The 23367-nt window shown below is 42.7% G+C and overlaps 1 protein-coding gene across 4 annotated transcripts in view; it reads right to left on the reverse strand.

Moving 5' to 3' along the window:
• CCDC186 (coiled-coil domain containing 186) overlaps positions 1–23367 on the reverse strand; it is a 603510-nt gene that overhangs the window by 502217 nt on the left and 77926 nt on the right. The gene's annotated exons all lie outside the window — the stretch shown is intronic.

Genomic DNA, 23367 nt, shown 5'->3' on the forward strand with positions numbered 1-23367 from the left:
CTTTTTAACACTTTATTCTACTAGCAAAATCTACTCTCTTGAACAGCCACTAACTATTGATCATCCACTATAATTTTTTCAACCTGTCATCACTAATTATCACTAATTATCATATTCTCACAGCAATAATGTCAGATTTTGACTCTGATGATGCTGCACAAAGCTTCCCTAATATCAATAAGGAATCTCTTAAAAAAATGTATTAAAAAGAAATGAGGTCTGTTATGATGGATACACTCAAAGAGGTTATGTCCTCTAAAAGACCCCTTCCCCTTGATCAGGTCGACCTCAGTTTAAAGCTCACTACGCATAATATTTCACAGGGAAAATAATTCAAATCATTCAGAGCCTTTGAGGAGCACTATGGGAGGTCCTAGCACCTCTCATACATTGGGAGGTCTTAGCACCTCAAGTGTTCAGGGAGGTCCTCGCAACTCAATTACTACTGGTGTCCCTAGCGGCACAATTTATTCTGGTGTCCCACATGGCACAAATAATATGGCTGCCCTTCGCGGCGCAAATAGGATGGGTGTCCCTAGCGACACAATTTTTGAAAGTGCTCATAACATTCTAGAGACCGATTCTGAGGAAGAGGGCAACTTGCCTAACCCTTCTGATGAGTTTGTCCTCGACCTTGACAATGAGGATCTAGATTTTAATAGCCAACCTGACGAGCAATCTCCCTGCTCTTCCAAGGATGTGATTCTCAACCCCCTAGGTGAGGAGATGTTTTCCCCCCTTAATATCTCCCACTACAGAAGCACCTAATGGTTTCAACAAGAACATGTGGCTAAGTTTATTCAGAGTACCCTTAGGTCCGAGTGCTCTAAACCGGAAATTCAAGATAAAGTTGTCAAACCCCCAACTTAGATCCTGATTTGATCAAGTTATTATTCAAGTTAGGTAGAGACCCGAGAAAAGGTTTGGGGCCAGATGTAGGTCGCCAATAACCGGTCGGTAACGGCCGATTTCGGCCGTTACCGACCGGTAATTGGTTTTCGAGATGTAGGGGCCAATATTTTACAGATTGGGTAAATTTACCGAAACTGTAAATTTACCGAATCTGTAAAATACCGAATCGGTAATTTTACCGATTAGGTAAAACCCAGATGTAGGTAGCACTGTTTACAGTGCTATAGGCCTTCAGAATTCGGTATTTTACCACCCAATCCAATTGGGTGGTAAAATACCGAATTCAGGTGTGCATGCACATCTGTGCATGCACACCTGTGCCATGTGGCACACAGACATGCCCTTAGGGCATGTCTGTGTGCCACATGGCACACATGCCTGTATTTGGGATGCTAGAGGGTGTCAAAGTGACACCCCCTGCACCCTTGCTGAAATCGGTATTTACCGATTCTGTAAATACCGATTCGGTAATGCCCATTGATTCCTATGGGCTTCAATGCCCATAGGAATCAATGGGCATTACCAAATCGGTATTTACAGAATCGGTATTTACAGAATCGGTAAATACCGTATCTTAACGATTCGGTATTTACAGATTCTGAAATAAATACATCTCCCCCCCTCTATTTTACCACTTCTTAAATACCGAATCGGTATTATTCGGTATTTAAGAAGTTGTAAAATAAAATTACCTACATCTGGCCCTTGGAGAGGTCTTTTAAGGGCTGCCAGGATCGCCTTCTGGACGTCCTGGGTCCCTTGAGCAAAATCTTAGACTTGGCTGAAGAATGTCATATTAATCAAATCTAAGGGGCAGGGTTTTAGGTGTGAGGTCTAGAATGGGCGCTCTGCTAGGTTCACGCACAGCTAGAGACTGATAAGCAAATAAGGTGCCTGCAGAAAAGGGGCTAAGCCCTGTAACCCCTTCTGATGTGCTTAGAGAACACACCAAGTAAAGAAAAACCAATTTCGCAGCACACTTATACAAAAGTAACAGTATAGAAGATGTCACAATGGACATAAAGTTCCAAGTTCAAGAGTGAAGGGGTTGTCCACAAGTCAAAATATCATATCTTCTTTTATTTTCAAACATACGCCAACCGACACGTGTTTCGTCGTCAGAAACACACCGTTTCTGCGACTCCTCAGGGCTATAAGTGTAGATGTGAGGGATCTGTAGGTCGCGGTGCCGGTGATAATTCCAACCCGGCTCCGCTCGAGGCCAGGTACTGTTGAGATTGTGCGCGGTGGTCACAAGAGTGCAACGAGGTGGTTGCAGGATGAGATGCAGATCCCTTTTCAATATTTTAACCACAACACAGTTCGCGACATCAGGGTCTACAAGTAGCGTTGAATTTCTGTGTTAACGGTGAGGTGGTTAGCGGGGCTTGGGTGCCAGGCGGTCCCCGTAGAGCGGGGAGTGTTAGGCGGAGACTCTGTGGAAAGCTCGCTTCTGTTCCGGGTGCGGTTTCCACAGAGTCTCCGCCTAACACTCCCCGCACTACGGGGACCGCCTGGCACCCAAGCCCCGCTAACCACCTCACCGTTAACACAGAAATTCAACGCTACTTGTAGACCCTGACGTCGCGAACTGTGTTGTGGTTAAAATATTGAAAAGGGATCTGCATCTCATCCTGCAATCACCTCGTTGCACTCTTGTGACCACCGCGCACAATCTCAACAGTACCTGGCCTCGAGCGGAGCCGGGTTGGAATTATCACCGGCACCGCGACCTACAGATCCCTCACATCTACACTTATAGCCCTGAGGAGTCGCAGAAACGGTGTGTTTCTGACGACGAAACACGTGTCGGCTGGCGTATGTTTGAAAATAAAAGAAGATATGATATTTTGACTTGTGGACAACCCCTTCACTCTTGAACTTGGAACTTTATGTCCATTGTGACATCTTCTATACTGTTACTTTTGTATAAGTGTGCTGCGAAATTGGTTTTTCAATGTCATATTAATGACACTCCCCTTAATATTGACATTATCAGAGGCTGGAATCAAAGAACTTTAGTGCTTTTAGGCAATGCTAATTTGAGCCTTAATATTGAAAGCCGAAGAGCCCTTCTTACTAAGGTTAATCCAAAGTTGGGGGACATGGCCGAAAGAGAACCTTCCCTAAACCCGAAAGGCCTACTTTTCGGTGAAGACATAATAAAATGTATTGATAAATATGTTTTCTACCTTTACTGCCCTTGATAAGGCCCAATCTAATTTGAAGCATGCTTTCAATCCAAATCTTTTTGGACGGGCTGAAAGAAGGGGCCTTTCCTCCGGCCGGGGAAATCAAAGGCCCTTTTCAAGATTCAGAGGCTCTGGAAGAGGCTTCTACACATCCAACCAATTTTACCCAAAAAGATGGAGAGGCTCACGCTATAGAACATCCAGATCCCGCGGATCTTCAAACAACACCAACTCCAATACTCAAAGTAAGTATTCCTCTACCTTTTTCTTCTTCCTCACCAAAGGTAGAGGGCAGACTACAGTTCTTTTACCACGTATGGGAAACTCTAACGCAAGATTCTTGGGTTTTGGAGACCGTTCGTGGTTTCAAGATAGATTTTACCAATATTCCAACACAAACGTGCCTTCCGAGAGTTCTATCTCTTTTGGAAGATCAACAAAAAATTGTTGAAGAGGAGATTTCCTCCATGCTCCAGAAAGATGCAATCTTAGAAGTCCCTTTAAGTTTGAAAAGGTTTGTAAGCACACTCTTTCTAGTTCAAAAAAAGGAAAAAGGATGGAGACCAGTCATAAATCTACGAAAATTAAACAAATACCTGGTTTACAGACATTTCAAAATGGAGGAAATCCACCTCTTGAGAGACCTTCTTCTAGAAGGAGACTGGTTGGTGAAACTTGATCTTAAAGACGCCTACTTCACCATTCCGATGGCCAAGGAACATCAACCTTTTTTTCAGTTCACTTGGAACAATAGTCTTTTTCAATTTCAGGCCCTTCCTTCAGACGTTACTCTGCCCCTTGGTGCTTCACCATGATTATGAGAACTATCGCCTCTCTTCCGAGGGAAAGAGGTATTCGCTTAATCATCTATCTCGACGACATTCTCATTATGTCCCAAGACCATTCGCAGATCTTGTCAGATCTGAAGACCTCAATGGACCTCAGAGAGCCTAGGCTTTATTATAAATCGGGAAAAATCTATCCTTACCCCCTCCAAATCCCTGGAGTTCCTCAGATTCACTGTAGATACCTCAAAATGTCTTCTCTTACTTCACCCAAAGAAAATTGCGAAAATTTGGAAGGAAATAAGATTTGTCTTAAAACAAAATTCTCTGTCCCTGAGAGAGTTACACCGACTTAGGCCTCCTCTCTTCCTCCATTCAAGCCATCTTCCCTGGTCCTCTCAATTACCAAGCTCTTCAGAGGATAAAAGGGAAAGCTTTCAGATCCGGCCTTTTGTACGGCGATCTTGTAACATTGGATCACGAAGCAAGGTCGGAACTCTCTTGGTGGCTGGAGAATCTGGACGCCTGGAATGGGAAAGCAATCTTCGTCTCTTTTCCGGAGTTTGTTCTAGAATCAGATGCGAGCCTTCATGGTTGGGGAACTCGTTTTCTCAACCAGAACACTGGTGGCGTGTGGTCTCTCTCAGAGTCCTCCTATCATATAAACTATTTAGAACTCACAGCAGGCCTTTACGCTCTAATGAGCTTCAGACACTCTCTTTAAAGGATATCTGTTATCCTGAAGATAGACAACATATTTGCTGTCTCATATCAATCGCCTTAGTGGTACCAAATTAGCAGACCTCTCCAACTTAGCCAAGAGACTTTGGATGTTTTGCCTGAAACACAAGATTGCCCTGAAAGCGGAGTATCTTCAGGGAAAAGTCAAATATTTCCGCATATTGGGTTCCTTTTAGACTTCAGCGATTGGAAACTCAACCCTTCTGTTTTCAACACCCTAAATTTAATTTGGGATCGTCTAGATGTGGACCTTTTTTGCGAGCAGGTTAACCTACCAGTTAGAGAAATACTTCGGCTGGATGCCGGATCCGGGCGCACTTGCAGTGAACGCCTTCCTCCAGTCCTGGTCGGACCTTCGGGGCTATGCCTTTCCCCCATTCACAATGATCCAGAGAGTTCTTCAGAAGGTCAGACGAGACCAATGCTCCCTGGTTCTCATAACTCCATTTTAGCCTTCCCAGGCCTGGTTCCCAACGACTCTGGAACTTGCCTGCCAAATCCCTTTCTTAATTCCAGCGGTCCAAGGTCTGGTTACAAACGCAGACAGGGAAGATCACCACCTAATTATTTCCGGGAATTTGAGCCTTGTTGCTTGTAAAGTGTCAGGAGATCCAATGAATTGTCTGGACTTTCGTCATCAGCTGCAACTCTCTTCAGAGAATCATGGGTGGGCTCCATGAAAGAAAATGGCTTTGTTGGTGCGTGGAGAGAAACTTGGATCCCGTGGAGGCTCCTGTCGTACACAGTTAATTTTCTCGTTAAACAATTTGATAATGGCCTTTCTTATAGATCTATTAACTGCTATAGATCAGCAATTTCTGCCGGTCACTCCCTTGTCAAAGGTAAGACGGTAGGTAAAAACGTCATCATTTGTAGAGTCATGAAAAGCATCAGACTAAAGAGACCACCTAGACCTGAATACCAGTCCATGTGGGATGTTAAGGCTATTCTTGATCATTTTGTTTCTTGGCCTGATAACTCCTTTCTTAATAGGAAATTTCTTTCTATTAAATTAGCAGCTCTTATGCCTTATTTCTTGCCATAGAGTTTCTGATATCAAATGTCTTGATATTTCTTATAGGTCTTATGATATGCATGCTGTTAAATTTGAAATTGTTAGAAGAACCAAGACTATGTCAGATTTTATTTTCTATCCTCGCTTTGGTAGGTGTAAAATGCTCTGTGTTTTGAACTGTATGTTGGAATATCAGAATAGAATGAAAGACCTTCGCCCTCCTGGCGCTAATCAACTGCTTATCTCTTTTGTTAAACCTTTCAAGCCCATCTCTTCTTCTTCTATTGCAAGATAGGTTAAATGTGCTATGAACCTGGCTGGTATTGATTTATCTAAATTCCAAGCACACTCTATTAGAGGCGCTATGGCCAGTAAGTCTTTCTGCTCTGGTGCTAAATTGGACGATCTCCTCAAAGCTGCGGATTGGTCCTACGCATCCACATTTGCTCGACATTACTGCAAACCTATCGAGCACATGTCTGATGTTGTTCTTCACGGCTACCAACATGCATAATGTCGCCTCCGGTCTTGTAATGAAATTGCGATTCTACAACTTAACATGATCAGAGAATCTGGATTTCATTAAAGACACGGAGGCTAACATTACCCCTCCCGTCCCTCCCTTGGACGGTCTATTCTTTGCATAGTGTATTTTTGAATATATCTTTGAATGTGATTTTATCATTCTGATTGTTATGTATTCTACTATGCTCCGTTATTTTGTCACTATTTCATTCTTTTCACATGTTCTCCATTCCTTTCAGATAATTCCTCTTAATGGACTCCTCCTCACCATGTTTGTTCCATTTTGAGCCCCTTTTGGATTCTTGATTCAAGAACAACTTCACTTCAACTTTCGTTATGGATTTATTCTCATGATCTTCTTTATCCAGGACTTTGAGATCCTTTTGGAACTTTGCCTATTCCTCGGCATTTAAAAGAGGCAGTCTGTTTGTTGCACATGCCTTTCATACCTTATGTTCATTCCATTTTAGAATTGTTTTTTTATGATGTAGTGCGGCTGATTGTGAATGCATTAAAAGGATAATGCATAATGTTAGCCTCCGTGTCTTTAATGAAATCCAGATTCTCTGGTCATGTTAATAGGAGAATCGCAATTCTCCCCAGGCGTCAGAATGGATCCAGACATTTTCCAGATGTTACTTATGCACGACGGGCGTCAAACGGCCCCATGATGACATTAAATCCAGTTGTGACATCAGTGATGTCATATAAGGAGGGTCTGCAAACTAATCCTACAAAATCTCTCAAAGAGAACCAGCTGGTCAAAATTGACCACAGACCAGTAGGGATTAAACGAAAAAGAGATTGGCTCTCCATAAAAACCATGGCAATGACCACAGACAATGTAAATAAGAAAAAACCCCACAGGCACAGAAAAACCAAAGCTTCAAGGCGACCAGGATAATACCCTGTTAGAAGACATCTTACAACAGTCACACAATAGTAATTAACCCCCAAAGGGTAAGTTTGTCCATGGACTAGAAGGGCCAAAGGCTAAGCGAATGCCATATAACTGACATTCTCTACATCAGTAAAGAAATATCTGCAGGAAATCTATCCTGATAATCCAAACAAGCATTGGAAATGCAATAGGTCTCGCATTAGAAAAGTTGGAGCTATTGGTCTTGTAAATGACACATATTTTATTTATGTGTTGGTTTTTAAAATAGCTAAATTGATAGCTTTGTCATTTACAATGCCAATAGTTATAACTTTTGCAAATGTGACACCTATAGCATTTGTAATGCAATATGTTTTATTTACGTGACTTATATGTATTCATATTACAAATAACAATGGCCTTTATTTTTTTATAATTAATACTTAAATAAAAAGTTATTGTAATTTATAATGGCAATAGGGGTGTAGAGAGAGGGGTGTAGAGAGAGGGGAGAGACGCAACACCAACACAAATCCAGTAGCATTAAAATATTTACAATAAAAGTGAAGATAATCAGCAGCTCGTAAAAATGTGATTCTTGGATAACTGCTGCCAAATGGAGGGCAAGAACGCGTTAAAATTACAAAATCGGTAAAATCTGTGCCTGGCTTAATCAATCAATCTTGGGCAAGAACAAAAGCGATTTGAAGAGGACATGACAGGAAACAACAACTGAACAGAAGACTCAGCCCGCTGTAGGGCAAATAATTTCAGAAATGCAAGGTTGGCGATGCATCTAAAATGGGATATGGTTTACCTGAAAATTTCTAATTTCTTAAAAGTCTCAGCACGGTTATAACGTGAATAAAAAAATATGTGAAACGGCCTCAGAATGAATTAATCGTATGTAGGAATTCATAAATCACCAGACAGGATAACTCAGGAGGTTAATGCGCGCAATATAGGAGAGAAAATGTGTGCGCGCGCCTGACCTCTGGCCACAGACCTCAGACACAGCTTACAGTTAACTTGCCTGATTGATACCGAGGGTTGTGAATAACCTGAAGCGATCACTGAATTTAGAGAAGATACCACAGAGGGTTAATTTGTTTATAGCAGGAGTTCTTGTTGTAATTGCAGGTAACAAGTTCCAGTCATTGCAAAATAACGCAGTGGGCTATGTCTTTGGAGCAAACATCTCCATGCAAATGGCGAGATTTACGTTTGAATATGTGAGAGGTATTTTCTAAAATGAGAGCGTTTGGAAGTAATTAATACCATTATTTAGTTACCAAAAAAACAAAAACAGTAAGACGAACAAGACTGAGGGCATTGCTGTGGGGAGGGGGGAGGAGAAATGCGAAACGGCCGCAGCAGGGGGCGGAGCGGGGAGAGCGGCGATGGGGGAGAGACACGGGCCGTAGTGTGAAGCAGCAGGGGCCTTTGTGCCACAGACCTCAGACACAGCTTACAGTTAACTTGCCTGATTGATACCGAAGGTTGTGAATAAGGTAACAAGTTCCAGTCCTTGCAAAATAACGCAGTGGGCTATGTCTTTGGAGCAAACATTTCCATGCAAATGGCGAGATTTACGTTTGAATATGTGCGAGGTATTTGCTAAACTGAGAGCGTTTGGTAGTAATTAATACCATTATTTAGTTACCAAAAAAACACAAGATCACAGCGAAATAAGAAAGTATAACTTGAATCCTAAAACAAAGGTGAATGAACACAGGCGTGCTGGCCACAGAATATGCAAATCGGTTTAATGCAGCTGCACGCTGCGACTAACACGAGTTGATGTCATCAGGTCCAGGCTTTGGTCAAGGTAGCCAGCAACAGAACCTGTAGTGTCAGAGCACGATTATCCTACAAGTTTTGTGCTTCTTCTGGGCTTGTGCTCTCAAGTGAAGTTAATGGCAACCAGGCAGTCACTGGATTCTCAAAAACAGAGTGTCCCACGGTTGCATGGCATTCACTTGGGAGGCGAGGGAGGGAGGAGAAATACGAGACGGCCTTGCGGCCGTGAGACGTGTGAAGCAGGGGGCGGGGGGAGCGGATGCCTTTGAAGTGAAGCTAAGCTTCACTTCAAAGGTGTGGGAGGAGTGCGGCTGAGGGAACAGACGGCGATTTGATGATGTGCACGCGCATTTTAGGTTAATGCGCTTGCGCATTGACCTAAAAGCCACGGGCACAGCACCAAATCGCCCAGTCAGGTAAAGTCTGTTTAAGACGCTATAGTCTCGCAAGCTCAATGCGCATGCGCATTGACAGGCGAGACCTAAAAAGAAAAGGGCTTCCAAAACCCATTCCCATTAAAACCAAGATGAATAAACACATTCATTGCAAGGTCGGGAAGATCAATCCAAGTTTGCAGACAGATGAACGTCGTAGTCCATCTCTAAAACGAAGAATTTTCTTTTTGGGACACAATGGCCACCCAAAGGTTCACACAATGCATAGAGCCCAGAAAGATGGCAATTAAACCAATACTAATCTGCTATAAATATTGATAAATTATACCCACATCCATATATACACTTTTCATGCATACATGTAGAGCTGAACCAAAAACTCATAGCGAAGAGAATGTAATATCCGTTTTTACTACATATAGCAGAACTACATCTCAGCATGTGTAAATACAAATGTAACACACTTTTTTTAAACTCTGTATACACACAAGGATAAATGGAACTGAAAACCCAATCCCAAGTTCCCATACAATAATAGATTAAGATAATGCTGCCTGTCAAAAGTATCTTAACATGCTGGTACTACCGAAAGGATACCCCATATGAAAATGAGCACTTGCCAGCAGCAATCACTTGGCCTAGAAAGTTAAGATGAAAAATAAATAAACCAAGCCCCTGGAAAGAATCCAGAAAAGGGAACCCAGTTGAAGTAATTGTCCAAAAGGCATACAAGTCAAAATCCAATCTGACTGCATGGCAGACAAGTACTCAACACATGTATTTAGTTCTATAAGAACACATGAAGCTCTAGATCATACATTCACACTATGATCCCTCAAAGGCCTCTAAGGTACAGAAAACATCAAATACTTAATAGAAAAAGAGAAATGTCCCCAAGCAGACAGAGAACATCCAACCGCCGGACAGGAATTGTATGAATATCAATAGTACAAATGCTAAAGGGTATGGAAATATCCAGGATGTTCTTAAAGCGAAGAAGGATCAAAAGCGAACCGTCTCTTCTGATCAAACAGAAATCCTTCCAACCATGTAAAACATGGCAGTAAACAGCCCTAAAGTGAATGTTCAGACACTGCATCTCAGATAACCTGAAAAGTAGACCACACAGAACTTCCCATGTTCCAAAACTGAACCGAAGAATAAATATCACCTCCAAAATCGGAGGAAAACAAGATTATAAGTATTCAGAAGAATCCAAATTAGACAACTTGAATTGCCAAACGTAATGTCTCCCGCAAAAAGGAGCACACTTCCATTGAACAAATTCCTATGTGCAGGTAAGAAACACATCATATAATAGAGTTGACATGCCCCCCTCACCAGGAAGCAGACTGTAAAAATTATTCAACACAAAGGCTATCAGTGCACCACCTGAATTCAATGAAAAGTGCACTTCGCTAACTAGCGAAAAGGACTGCGTTGGAGAAACCAGACACCAATACTACCTGAAGTAGAAATTCAGAGTGTTCACAGAAAACAAGTATCCATTCTGTTTACAAGTTCTCACAATTGGTATAGGTAATATGTCTCTATGAGAGATACTGCAAGTGAGCAGTAATACATACCAGTAAACCAAACTGTTCCAAAAGAAGCATGTGAAAAGGTAAACTTCCTACCGTAAGACATTACCTGCAAATGACCTCTTAAACATAAAACCCTTTATCAGAGGAAAAATAATATAATTCAAATAACCTTATACCACATAAACTGCTACAGACAGTACTGAAACAACATCTGCACCCACTTAAACACCAGTCAGGTGTAATCAAAAGAGGGACATATCAATTCCCTTACACAGGCCCTTTGAGAAAATAAACAACATCCATAAAGCCCAAGTGTCAGGTCAAAATTAGAGAACATATACAAAAAAGGAGCAATTAAGACTCTGTATCTCTCTTCCTATCTCGGAAGTGTCTCAATGCTGAATCGGCCTGAACCTCAAAAAGATGGGCGCCATCAAAGGGCATATCGACTAAAGTCCCCTGTACAGCCTCTGAAAAACCTGAAGCTCGTAACCATGCTGTAGTAGCCATGCCACATCTGGTTATCAGCTTAGCTGCTTGTTGTCCTTCTCTAGTCAAGTTTTCGACAACAGAACAGAGGTTATACGGAAGCAATAGCAACATGATCTGCAAGGTATCCCATTAAACATGGGAAAACCGCACAAGAACACAAGAGGTGTTGGTGGACCTTAACGCAGACCTAGCAGTAGCGACGAAGTGTCTGCCACATGGATTTTGATTCCTTATTTAACAGAGTCATAGGTGCAGAATGCACATTCTGTGAGACTGTAGCAGTCTGAACTACCAGCGTACGAGTGGTAGGATGCCTTGGGAGACAAACTCGATCTCCTGGAGCAGGTAGATGCCTACGAGATATAGCACGGTCCACCACGATCCCTGAATCAGGCTTGGCCTATGATCCTAACAATATGTCAAACAGGGCCTCACTATATGGAAGAACAGGCTCTTCTGCGGACTGTCCTTGGTAAAGGACATCAATCTGAGGGTCGGTGGACTTCTCAACCATAGACAGTGACAAGTCTAAAACTGCAACCACTCTCCTCAACACATCTGCGAAGGAGGCACTTGCCTCAGTAGCAACACTAGGAGGAGAAAGTATCCCTGAGGCTGGAGAGGACTCCATCCCACTAGCCTCAACAAGAGCAGATATACAACTTGCCTCCACTTGAGATGGAATAACCTCAGAAATGGACTGAAAGAGCCCAGATCCTCTTGCATCACCCGTTAAAAGGTGACTCTCCAAAGTCTCTACCCGAGAAGGAAGTGGAAATGTCCCATTCTCCTCAGTTTGCTCTACCGACTCCAAACCAGACTCTGATAGACGCCGAGAAGGTGATTTTTCAACGTCAATAGGAGGAGGAGGAGGAGGAAACTTGGATCATCCCTGTCAACGTTAATGTCGGAGTCGGCTGATCGACCACAAACGTCGAAGGTGGACTCCCCGAACGGCTGTGCACCAGCGCTGTAACAGAGTCAGCCGACGCCGCCACCGAGGACGAATCCACTGGCGTGGTTCCACTCACCCCCTTTGGGCCTGTGGGCGCTCCAGTGGAAGGCGGAGGACCAAACATGAGGTGTAGAGTTATAATGCGCCCTCATCTGGATCATCGATGCCCCAGCTCCTGGAAAGACGCAGGGCCGGCGTTGTGAACGGCCTCTTCAACCGGCAAGCGAGAGGAGCCGTGGGTGACGGAGTCGCCACACGGCGAAGTTCAGGGTTGCCACGTCTTCAAATGCCTGTGCTTACCCTTGGAAGTTTCTTATGTAGACGTCCTGGAGAATAAATCTGGCTCCTAGAACGGCCTCACAAACTGACCTGCGCAGGAGAAGAACAACAAAGACTGCCACAGACATGCCGCCAGCAACTTCATACGGCATTCCTTGAGTGCCTTCAGCTTCAGTCTCTGGCAGGAGCCGCAATCCTCGGAGTCGTAGTGTTCCCCCAAACACTACGTCAAACGGTATGGGGGTCTGTAAACAACATCTGTTGAGTACAGGTCCCACGAGGCTTATAGCCCGACGACATTGGAGAAAGGCACACTGTTCCCACCAACAAAAAGCTGTTGAAATAGGCCAGGAAAAAAAGGAATGAGGAACAGCTTCTCCGGATCTGCGTAGCAGCGCGGAAAAGAAGAAACTGAGGTAGGCACACCGGAGGGGACTTGTATGGCTCCGCTGACGTTACAACTGGAGTCGACGTCATCACAAGGCCGTAGGACGTCATCACAAGGCCGTAGAACGCCGTCCCCCGGCATACAGGAGTGCTGCTGAAAAATTTCCGATCCAGTCTGAAGCTTGGGGAGAATTTACAAGTTAAGGAATCAGCAGATAGATGTCTCCATTAGATAAGGATTGTAGTTGCTGCTTTAGGAGGGTTTCACCCCACCTCAACCAGTAACCCAATTTCTGAAATAACAGGTGTCTCAAATACAAGAGAAAACAGACCGCCACATACATGTTGCCACCATATGGTTGTGATAAAAATGTACGTTTAGTAAATGTTGAATTAGGTGGTTGCTTTACTAACATTTTTTTCTGGTGGTGCCACTCATTTTACCATTACTTCCTATAAAGGAGGCAAGTAGTAATCATCATTCAAAGAAGCACTCAAATTGCAGGGAGGAGAAAGGAAATCACCATCTAACTCGCCAGCTGAAGTGAAAGCAAAATAAATTATTGTTTAAAATAACACAAAAATACAGCTAAAAATACAGCTTAGAAGAGCTATGTGACCGAAACGAAAGTAAATATTTTTAAGTAAATGGGAACAATGTGCACAAGCTTTTTTTATTCAGTCACACAAGCTGTAGGGGACAATAAGTAAATTGGGCTGATCCACTGCCCCATGCTGTATGCTGCGGCGAGCAGAAGAAAATTGGGCATAGTAATTTTGACAGACCACTATGACACAACAATTCCAGGGTCACTTTTATTATGGCGCCCAGGCCTATTTTCGGACCCCTCTATGTATGTACATTAGCAGTAATAAAGCAGCCTGAAGCATTACCTAAAAAAAAAAAATAATAATGAACAATAAAACTGAACAGAAATCGGGCAAAATAAATTCGAGATTTCAAGGTTCCTGCAGCCACAAGTATAATCAAAGCAGGCTCACTCTGCCTATAACGTCGATATAATGGGTGCCATTAAATAAGACACTAGCAACAAATATTGTTGGTCTACTGTGCTACGACGTCATTTCAATTGGCAGAACTTGACAATCAACTAAAAAGTTCTTTCAGTCTGATTTCGAAGAACAGCACCCTCTCTTGTTCAGTTGGTCAGATGCCAAGAGAAAATAAGACCACTGAAAAACAAATTGCTGGCGGTGTAACGCTTGCTTGTCTATACTATGAGAGCCACGGCTGACCCACTCTTTTTACTTTTGTAAGAAGACTGAAAACCACCTATTTGGAAGTACAGAAAATGGACTTGCCCGTCGTGGAGTAAAGGACATTATAGAACACCCAAGAAGCAAAACACAAATTGTTCTAAAAAACGGTAAATGGACGAACAAGAATATGCATAATGATACCTTTACTTCCACTACATATTCTATATAGCCATACCCAAGCAGACCAAGGTAAGACCTGATAAGGACAATTGTGCTGACCAGCAACAGCTGCAATTCTTAAATCTTAACATTACGGCACAAGCACAACAAAGGTGACTGTGCCAGTACATGCAGATTCAGATTTTGGCCACATAATTCAGTGAGTTATGTGCACCATGACGTTTACATGAAGACACGTGGCACTCTTCGTTCAGTCTTTACACATTAAGTATGGGATAAAAGGAGTTCCACCAAACTGTTATGCCACAACACTTCGGACAGTGGACCACTCAAAGAAAGAACAAGGCACCAATCCTAGGATCACCACAAACAATTGTTTTCAAGTTCCAGCGTGCTCTTTCCAAATGCTCCCTGTCCCAAGAGCATCACCCAAAACTGGGGTAAAGAGGCAGCGGAGATGGCGGCGTTTTGAAACAGCAGGATGCCGAAGGGTTGATGCATTGGGATCAACACACGAGGTAACTACCTTAAAGATACTTATTAACTTTGGAATGAATATGAGGCATATTCCATCAGACAAATAAGACGGATCTTCCATATTCAAGATAAAGCCTCAATAAACATACAAAAAAAATTTGGGAATATTAAGAACTTTCGGTTTTCCGAATTACATAAAAGATGCGTACTAGGGAGGGATACCTATAATCCCTGCATTGTGGAAATCGCTCTTTTGGGGAAGCTACAATATAAAGATTAGAAAATCAAGCCTAAGGACAAATAAGTCCTCTTTCGCCCCACTCCGTTAACCATTGAGATTGGAAGCTAAGACGCCTCAACACAACTATTGCGCCCTGAAGAAGTTCTGGTTTTAGAACGAAACGCGTTGGCTGGTGTTTTTCCTAAAATGGATTATTAAATGAGTATTACAACCATACATCACGACTCAGCGTTTATATAAGACGACACTAGAACATTTGTATAGTCTCTTACAACTGAATGAGACCAACTTGTAGAGCGGTGCTTTTCCATATTGGACACAAAAAGTTCCACCAAACTATTAATGGTGCAAAACGGTCATTAACCGCATCGGTGCGGCTCATTTTCCCGCTGTGCGCTAAAGATTTCAAAATCCCGCGGTTCATGACAAGCTCAGCTCGTCATCAGTGTACAAGAGGTGTACTTCATGACGAGCTGAGCTCGTCATGAGCGTCCAAGGGGTTAAGAACAGTATAAGAAACAATTTGATATCATGAACCCAATGGAATGCAAATTGTCATTATGAACCCAAGCTTGGCGAGAGAGCATCAGAATACATACCACCAGTCGACAAAGGGCTAACACACAGCTGTTAAATTTAAGTAGGAAAGGGCTCTGGCAGTGACAAAAACAACAGAGCAGGTATACATGCCACACAGTATGAATTCAAACTGCATATGATCACCTAGTCCATCTCTATCTTACATCCCTTAAAGTCCTATTTTTTCCTACCAACTTGTCCCTGATCATTTATTCTGAGAACTTACCATAGTCTTGCACTCATGTAAAGCAGCTGCTCGTTCCCTAATACAACATGGAGTGGTTAGAAATGTATCCTCATTCTCCATCATGAGTGCAGTTTCAGGGCTCTCAATGATCTAATTATCTCGGACATCACATAACAGGGTCTGTACTGGACAAACAAATCTCAGTGTGCTCCAGGTTTGCTCAAATCACCCACTGACGTTCTTAACGGTGTACCTTTTTACAACCACTGCTAAAAAGTTCCACATTACAACTCCCTAAGAGTATATTTTTTTGATGTTCCAATTGTTTCTATCTGGCTGCAATCTAGATTTTGCAGTCGCCTGCTTTCTCTCGTGTAGTCAGCCGCCTATAATGGGTTTGAGAATTTTTAAAACATACTTTTGGTTCTCCGACATCAGACAGCCCAGTGAATATATACCCCTTTGATAATCTGCACAATTTCCAAAAAAATGACGAGTATATTATTAATCTTCTTCGGCTTTGAATCTGTTCCAAAACATATTTTCTCACTAGAAAACACCACTTTAAGTTAAGGGAAGAAAAGAGGGGGCACCAGGCCCGAACGGAATTCCGTCCATCCTTTATAAACAAGAGGAAAAAGAATGGGCTGCAGCACTTGAGCCATTATTCTTGGAAGTAAGGCACTTCAATACATTGCCCAGCTCTTGGAAGAGTTCAATCATCTCTCCCATATTTAAATCTGGGGACAAGTCTCTTCCCCAAATTATCGACTGGTTGCCCTTATGGACAGTGTGGCCAAATATTTTGCAGGAAAACTATTGGAAGAACTGCAGGATTGGGCCACAGAGAAATCCCTAATTCCGGTTAACCAGACCGGTTTTGCTAAATCGGTGGGAACAACCTCTAACATCTTAACAATGGGCATGCTAATAGATAAGGCTGAAACAACAAAAATCCTGATTCACCTTTGTTTTATAGATTATAAGGCCGCCTTTGATCATATAAATCGGAATATGTTATGGTCCAAATTAAAGAGATGGGGGATACCAAGACCACTGCTAGACATGCTGATCAACCTGCATACGGAGACGTGGATTCAGATAAAGTTGTGAGACGGTTCACTCCTGTCAAGACGTATAGAAACCAACAAGGGTCTTAAACAGGGCTGCGTGTCCTAGCTCCCACACTATTTAACTTGTTCTTATGGGATTTAATCCCTATCCTAAATAGCTGTAACTCCCATGCACCAAAATTAGGAAGGCTATTATTGCCTTGTCTCCTCTATGCGGACGATATAGTCCTAATCAGCCACACAAAAGTTGGGCTACACCATCTTGTGAATGCAACACAGTGATATTCGGACGCAAATGACCGGACAATAAATCTAGCAAAAACACAGACAATGACCATCAGTAAAGAACGGAACGAGTCATATACCTGGTTCTGGAATAACACTCGTATTGAGAATACGTCAGTATACAAATATCTAGGTGTAAAAATAGATAACAGTGGCAAATTTTCTGTACAGAAAAACGGCATTAGAGGTATAGGTGTTGCCTCAGACATCGCCCTGAAAATACTAAACTTACTGGCCCATCTCTCCTGCCTCTGACACAAGTAATATGAGCAAAACTGTTGCCTACAATAACTTACAGGAGTGAAGTGCTGAGAGGTAGAGATTCCAAGATTCTGGACAATACAGTCACAGCTGCGTATAGGATTATTTTTAGCCTGCCCAAACAAACTTCACCGGCCCAAATCGGGCTTGAGTCTGGCATCCAGAAACAGCTCCCGGAAAGACAGGGGCGTGTATACAGCAGTTTGGGACAAAACGCGAAAAACCAAACAAGGAACCTTAAATGACCTTTCATGGAAGGATCTAGGACATCATTCAGACTCACCAGCTGTGAAGTATCATAAAAGGAGCTTGTCGAATCTTGACTAGCAACAGCTTTGGACACCCCAACAAGCCATACCACGTTGAAAAGATTGATCAAGAAAACAATTAAGCGTCTCTCATGGATTGAAGATAAGGCATCACTCGCAAAAAGATCACACAGCGGGCTTGAGTCTGGCATCCAGAAACAGCTCCTGGAAAGACAGGGGCGCGTATACAGCAGTTTGGGACAAAACGCGAAAAACCAAACAAGGAACCTTAAATGACCTTTCATGGAAGGATCTAGGACATCATTCAGACTCACCAGCTGTGAAGTATCATAAAAGGAGCTTGTCGAATCTTGACTAGCAACAGCTTTGGACACCCCAACAAGCCATACCACGTTGAAAAGATTGATCAAGAAAACAATTAAGCGTCTCTCATGGATTGAAGATAAGGCATCACTCGCAAAAAGATCACACAGCTGGATGATCCTGAAGTCCTATACCACACAGGCACCGCAGAGCTACCTCGACTTGGGATACTAAAAAAAAAAAAAAAATTCAAGTATAGGCTGGGTTTGTTACCCTGTATCCGGCAACTCCCACACTGGTTAAAGGAAAAGGCGGGCTCCCTCTGTCGTTTATGTGGTTCGGCGCCAGAGGATATGCCGCATTTGCTGTGCTCCTGTGTGCAAACTGTTGGAAGAACTACAGCACCTGCTAAAATTACATTTTAACCAACGACGAATTCGTTCACGAAGACAGGCTGATCTTGCCTGCCTCGCACCCCAGGATTTTCAGTTGAACTGTAGATTTGTGAGGTTCAAGACGGCAGTGGAAAAGAAATTGCCAAATGCTGACTCTTAATTGCCTTTTAGACATTTGTATCTCGCGAACCTCACTTGATCTGCAGGCTTGTGAAGTTCGGGAAGGTAGTGGTTTAAGAAAATATTAAGACGTGCTCTTAATTGTCTTTTAGATAATTTTCGAATTTCATGATCCTCAGTAGAACAGTAGTCTTATCAAATTGATGAAGGCAGAGGAAAATAATTCACAAAAACCGGTCAACTGTTTTTTTTTAGATAATTTTGCTTACAAAAAATCTATATTTATATTTTGTTATTTAAATATGAGATCTTATGACTTTATTTAGAAAGGAAAAACTTATGAGTGGTGATATATTGTTTCTTTTACTTTGTATATAGAAATAACTTACAACCTTCTGATATATTGTTTTATTTTAAAGCGTGTATTGCAATGGTTTTAATTAACTATGCAAATAAAAACGATTCCGATTCCACTTTAAGTTTATTTGGAGTCAGGCATCACTGACGTATGATTAAAATACTGTATTCCCCAATGTTCCACGTGTGTAATGCTTTTGGTGATAGCTATTCTTTGGCTCGAGGTATTGGAAGAGGGGATTTAGGCCCATACTAGTGCTCACTGTGGCAGTGCTTTTTCAGCTGTCTCACATGCCTTACTCTGGGTATGTGTGGGTTACTTGACTGGAATGGGTCAAATAAGGGCTCTGCTTTGTCTTATGTTGTGTTGTTTCCCCCACTCCATGTCTTCATGAACAAACCCACGTTCATTTTCTCTGCAGGTAACCTTTGTGCAATGCTCATTTCACATGTACACTGCATGTTGATCATTATTTTGAAACACAAAAACTCGGTGAAGGATGAAAACTCTGAATAAAGCCATTCTCTCAGAACAGCTCACGCCTACGTGGTTATATTTCAGATCATTTTAGTTCCAGATCATTTACTTAACCACTTGGATGCTAAGCATATTTGTTGTTGTCCATTGAATTTCCATTGAAATCAATGGAAACTCCATGATGAGTTACCCTTGTCATTAGCACTGAAGGGGTTAACTAACAACAATGTCAAAGAAACTTTTTGACTATGCTATACCTTGCATTGAAACGGACATTTGAAAGAAAAAATAGCCGTTTAGAAAAGAAAAAAAATGTTCATTTCGGGGTTGGAAGTAGAAATACTCATCTTGAGCCCATAGCCAGAATGTAATTGAACATTTCACTAACATAAGGAATTCTTGTGAAACCTGTGTACAAGAGGGCGTCCAACTGATCTGAGTGGATAACGCAGTGAAACGTCCCTGGCTGAAGCAATAATGTTCTATGAGTAATAGAATGGTATACCACCCATCTCTCCCGCTTACAAAGGATATGCATCCACACTGCTTTAATCATCAACTAACCTCTTGCCAGTGTTACCGGTCTACGTTGGTACAGCTGATCACTCTTGGCTGCTGCTTCCCTGGAGAGCTGCACAGGTCCGTGGTGGCATCTATCTGGATGTCCTCCCTCCGGCTGCCTAGGGCAGGTAGGTGGCGCACGACAGGTGGCCCTCGATGGGAGAGGAGAGGTTTTAGTGGCGGTTATGGACTCAGTATATTGATGAGGACACAGACAGAGCGCTGTGGTCCTGCTCAGTAGAATAGTTAGAAGGATCTTTGCTTTTGTGGGTGGGATAAAGTGAAAACGTAGGTTTCGCTTGAGCGGTTCGGTCTTGGTTAGGAAGACGGAACATTTCACAGGACGAGGTATCAGTAGGGGAGGCTTTGAAGGTTCTCACTGAAGCAGGTCAGGAGGCCCTCATAAAACCTGGGAGTGTTGTTGCAGGCCTGAGTTAGCTTTCAGCGAGCTTCGAGGGAGAAGGCGAACGGATTGGTGTCCACAGTTCTGGCTTGCTCACTCCAAATCTAAATTGAGAGGGAAAACTGAGGTTGCGCTGAGGAGTGGGATGCCAGAGAAAGTATTCCCGAAGCACAGTCACAAAGATGAAAAGGTCGGTTTTACCAATTTCAGGACTGGGGGAGACGTGTAGCAGCAGCACGTAGACAGGCTTGCAATCCCACCAGTAAAGGGGCGCGGACGTCCAGTATGGGAAAAGCAGTATGGGAAAAGCAGCATGCGGAGGCATTTGCTGGCAATCATACATTAGAATGGAGTCGGTCCCACTCACAGTATATCTGCGGTGTCCTAAGTTGGCCAACATATGGCAGTAGAGGTTACTTGCTCAGCAGAAAGCATGTTCAATATCCTGAGCCAGCAGGTGCTACCAAAGAGCTCATCACAACAGGCACATGTTAATTTTAGTAGCAGCTTGGGTGGTGGTGGAGCATAGGCCGCCCTCCCACGCTGTGCAGTTTAGGCAGCATACAACTGTAGGGAGAAAAATACCTGCAGCAGCCACACATATTAGAGAATTGGAGGGAGGGGAGATCACTACATATTCGATACAGGAAGAAAGAAAGGGGTATATAAAGGGACCAAGAGTTTTGTATTATTATTATTTTAAAAACAGTCCACTAGGCTCGGGTACACTGAACCCCAACCCAGTGTCATTTTGACAACATATAAAGACGATGTAATTCGCTACAACACTACAAAAAAAAGTCAAGAATCTGTGTTCTATCTCTATCATGGCATAATTATTCAGAAGAATAAAAAAGACAAGGAATATTAACTGAAAGTCGTTAGTGTAGTAATAGAAATTTGAAACGCAAAAAAATACAATTGCAAACCACGGACTAGGTTGCTTTAGATGGATTTAATTGGATTTGTTTAACATGTGAAACTTTGATAATGCCATTGTTACTGGATGGACAAGTATTTCCTGCCTGAAGTTCAGTAAATGAGTTATGATTATGAAAAATAAAGATTACAGATGTGCCTATGCTATTACACATCTGTGACAAAAAGCTCTATGCCCATTGGGGCACCTCAGCTCACTTCTTATACTGGACGAAGCCCGGGCCGGTGAACTCTGCCCCATACGCGTAGTTTACAGAGCTTTCCGCACTCTGCGGAGCACGCGGAGTTTCGACTAACACCGCACCATGGAGCAGAGTTGTTTTTCCTTGTTCGTGCTCCCATTTGTCAAGTTGGCGAGCGTATGCGAGGGAAATCTACCTCCTGATGACATTTTTCCTTGCTCGCGATCCTCAACCTGGCGAGCGTTAGCAAGAAAAATCCACCTCCCGGCTAGATTTCTCAACGCGGGTGGTCACAACAACTTGAGTTGAGAAACCTTCAGTTCGCGTTTAGAAAGTTGCTGCTCGAGTAGAAAATCTACTCAAGCGGCAGAAAAGAAGCAGTGCCCTCTTGCGCTGTACACGGTGCAGTTAGTGTTGATTTTCCAGGGCAGGACAAAACACCCGAAGCTGAAAATCAACTCAAAGAGGTGTGCCCAAGCACACTCCACCGATTGGGGAACTACGCATAGCACAGTGGAGTTTTTGGGTCACTTCGCAGAGTTCCGCGTAACGCGAACTCCGGCAAGGCTTATACTGAACTTGCCCCAGGACTAATGGTCCTTACCAGGTAAATCACATCCATTACAAGAGTTAATTTGTAGATCATATTCTGGGCTCTGTCGCTGACAAAGGTTTAAGAAGATTGCAGTGGAGAGGTTTTACTCATTGCCCTGGTTACAACTCAGAGAAAAAGTAGTTATCAAATATTCAAGATGAGAGGGAATTACAGCTAGAATGAGTTGACCTGTTCAATTACGTAGGACTGTATATCTCAAAGAGGTACAGTTGGCTCCTTCAGCTCTTCAATTGCAAGCTGGTGCTTATAAAGCAGTGCAGAGCAATTGTTACCTTTGAGAGTAAGGTGCTGATGCAGTCATTGTGATGTTAGAAATCTAGAGCACTGGCTCTTAAGTGGCCTGCATATGACTAAGCTGTGAGATAAATGCTGCCAAGTTCTAGGAATACAATAGACAAATTAGACCGCCATTAGTCAATAAAATAAAAGCGGGCGGCGTGCTGCGACGTAGTGGGTGGAATAGGGGCAAATCATTAAACAAAATAGTGCTCACAGCCAAGATAAAGCAGACCGTGTAACAAGACAAGTAAAAGGTCCAGTCATTATGGGAGGTAACAAATGCAGACGAGGCGGTACCAAGGTGGGACTAACAAGCCTAATAAGGACTCGGAAGTCAGCGTTTACGAAGGGCAATGACACAAGCCAATTAAAAATATGGGCGGAGAGTGGGCGGAGCTTCAAAGCCATATTCCAATACTGCATGCCTCGCAGCAGCGCATGCGCTGCCCAGGCTCAACATAAAAAAGGCAAATCTGACTAGATCAGACAGGTCAAATAGTGGGTCAAATCAGGTTTATGTAAATGCAAAACGAAAAATTGATGCGGAAGAAAATTCAGACATCACTGATTAGGAGTGGTACAGAACTGGTCAAGTCAAATTACGGTTGAGCATTCTGCCTACTGCAACAGTTACATTACAATGGCACCAGCCAGGAGAAAAGAAATCCGATACCTGTTTTGATTGCAAGTAAAAGACGACACACTTTTTTTCGTCTACCCCATGCAGAAGGCCCAAAGACTTTATTTACTATAATCAGTAATCCAGAACTAAAAGGTCAACAATATTAAAAGTGATTTGGTTGTCTGTAAAATAAATGGGCGTTTTTTTTTCAAAATGTCTAATTGCTCTTTGGGGAAGGTCAACAAAGTTAATAAAACCAGCAGCGTGCTTTCCCGAACAAGTCCAACAAGCTCAATCTCTAGCGTGCATTCTGTTTGCAATGGCGATATTCTTTTGGTTTGATATATGTAATACAATTATAAATGGTTTTTGTTCCTTAATTCTTTACTGAAAATTTTAATTAGAATCTGGTATTATGATTGATACTGTTCATCTCT

This window comes from Lissotriton helveticus, chromosome 5_1, assembly GCF_964261635.1.
Source record: "Lissotriton helveticus chromosome 5_1, aLisHel1.1, whole genome shotgun sequence".
NCBI classification, from domain to species: domain Eukaryota; kingdom Metazoa; phylum Chordata; class Amphibia; order Caudata; family Salamandridae; genus Lissotriton; species Lissotriton helveticus.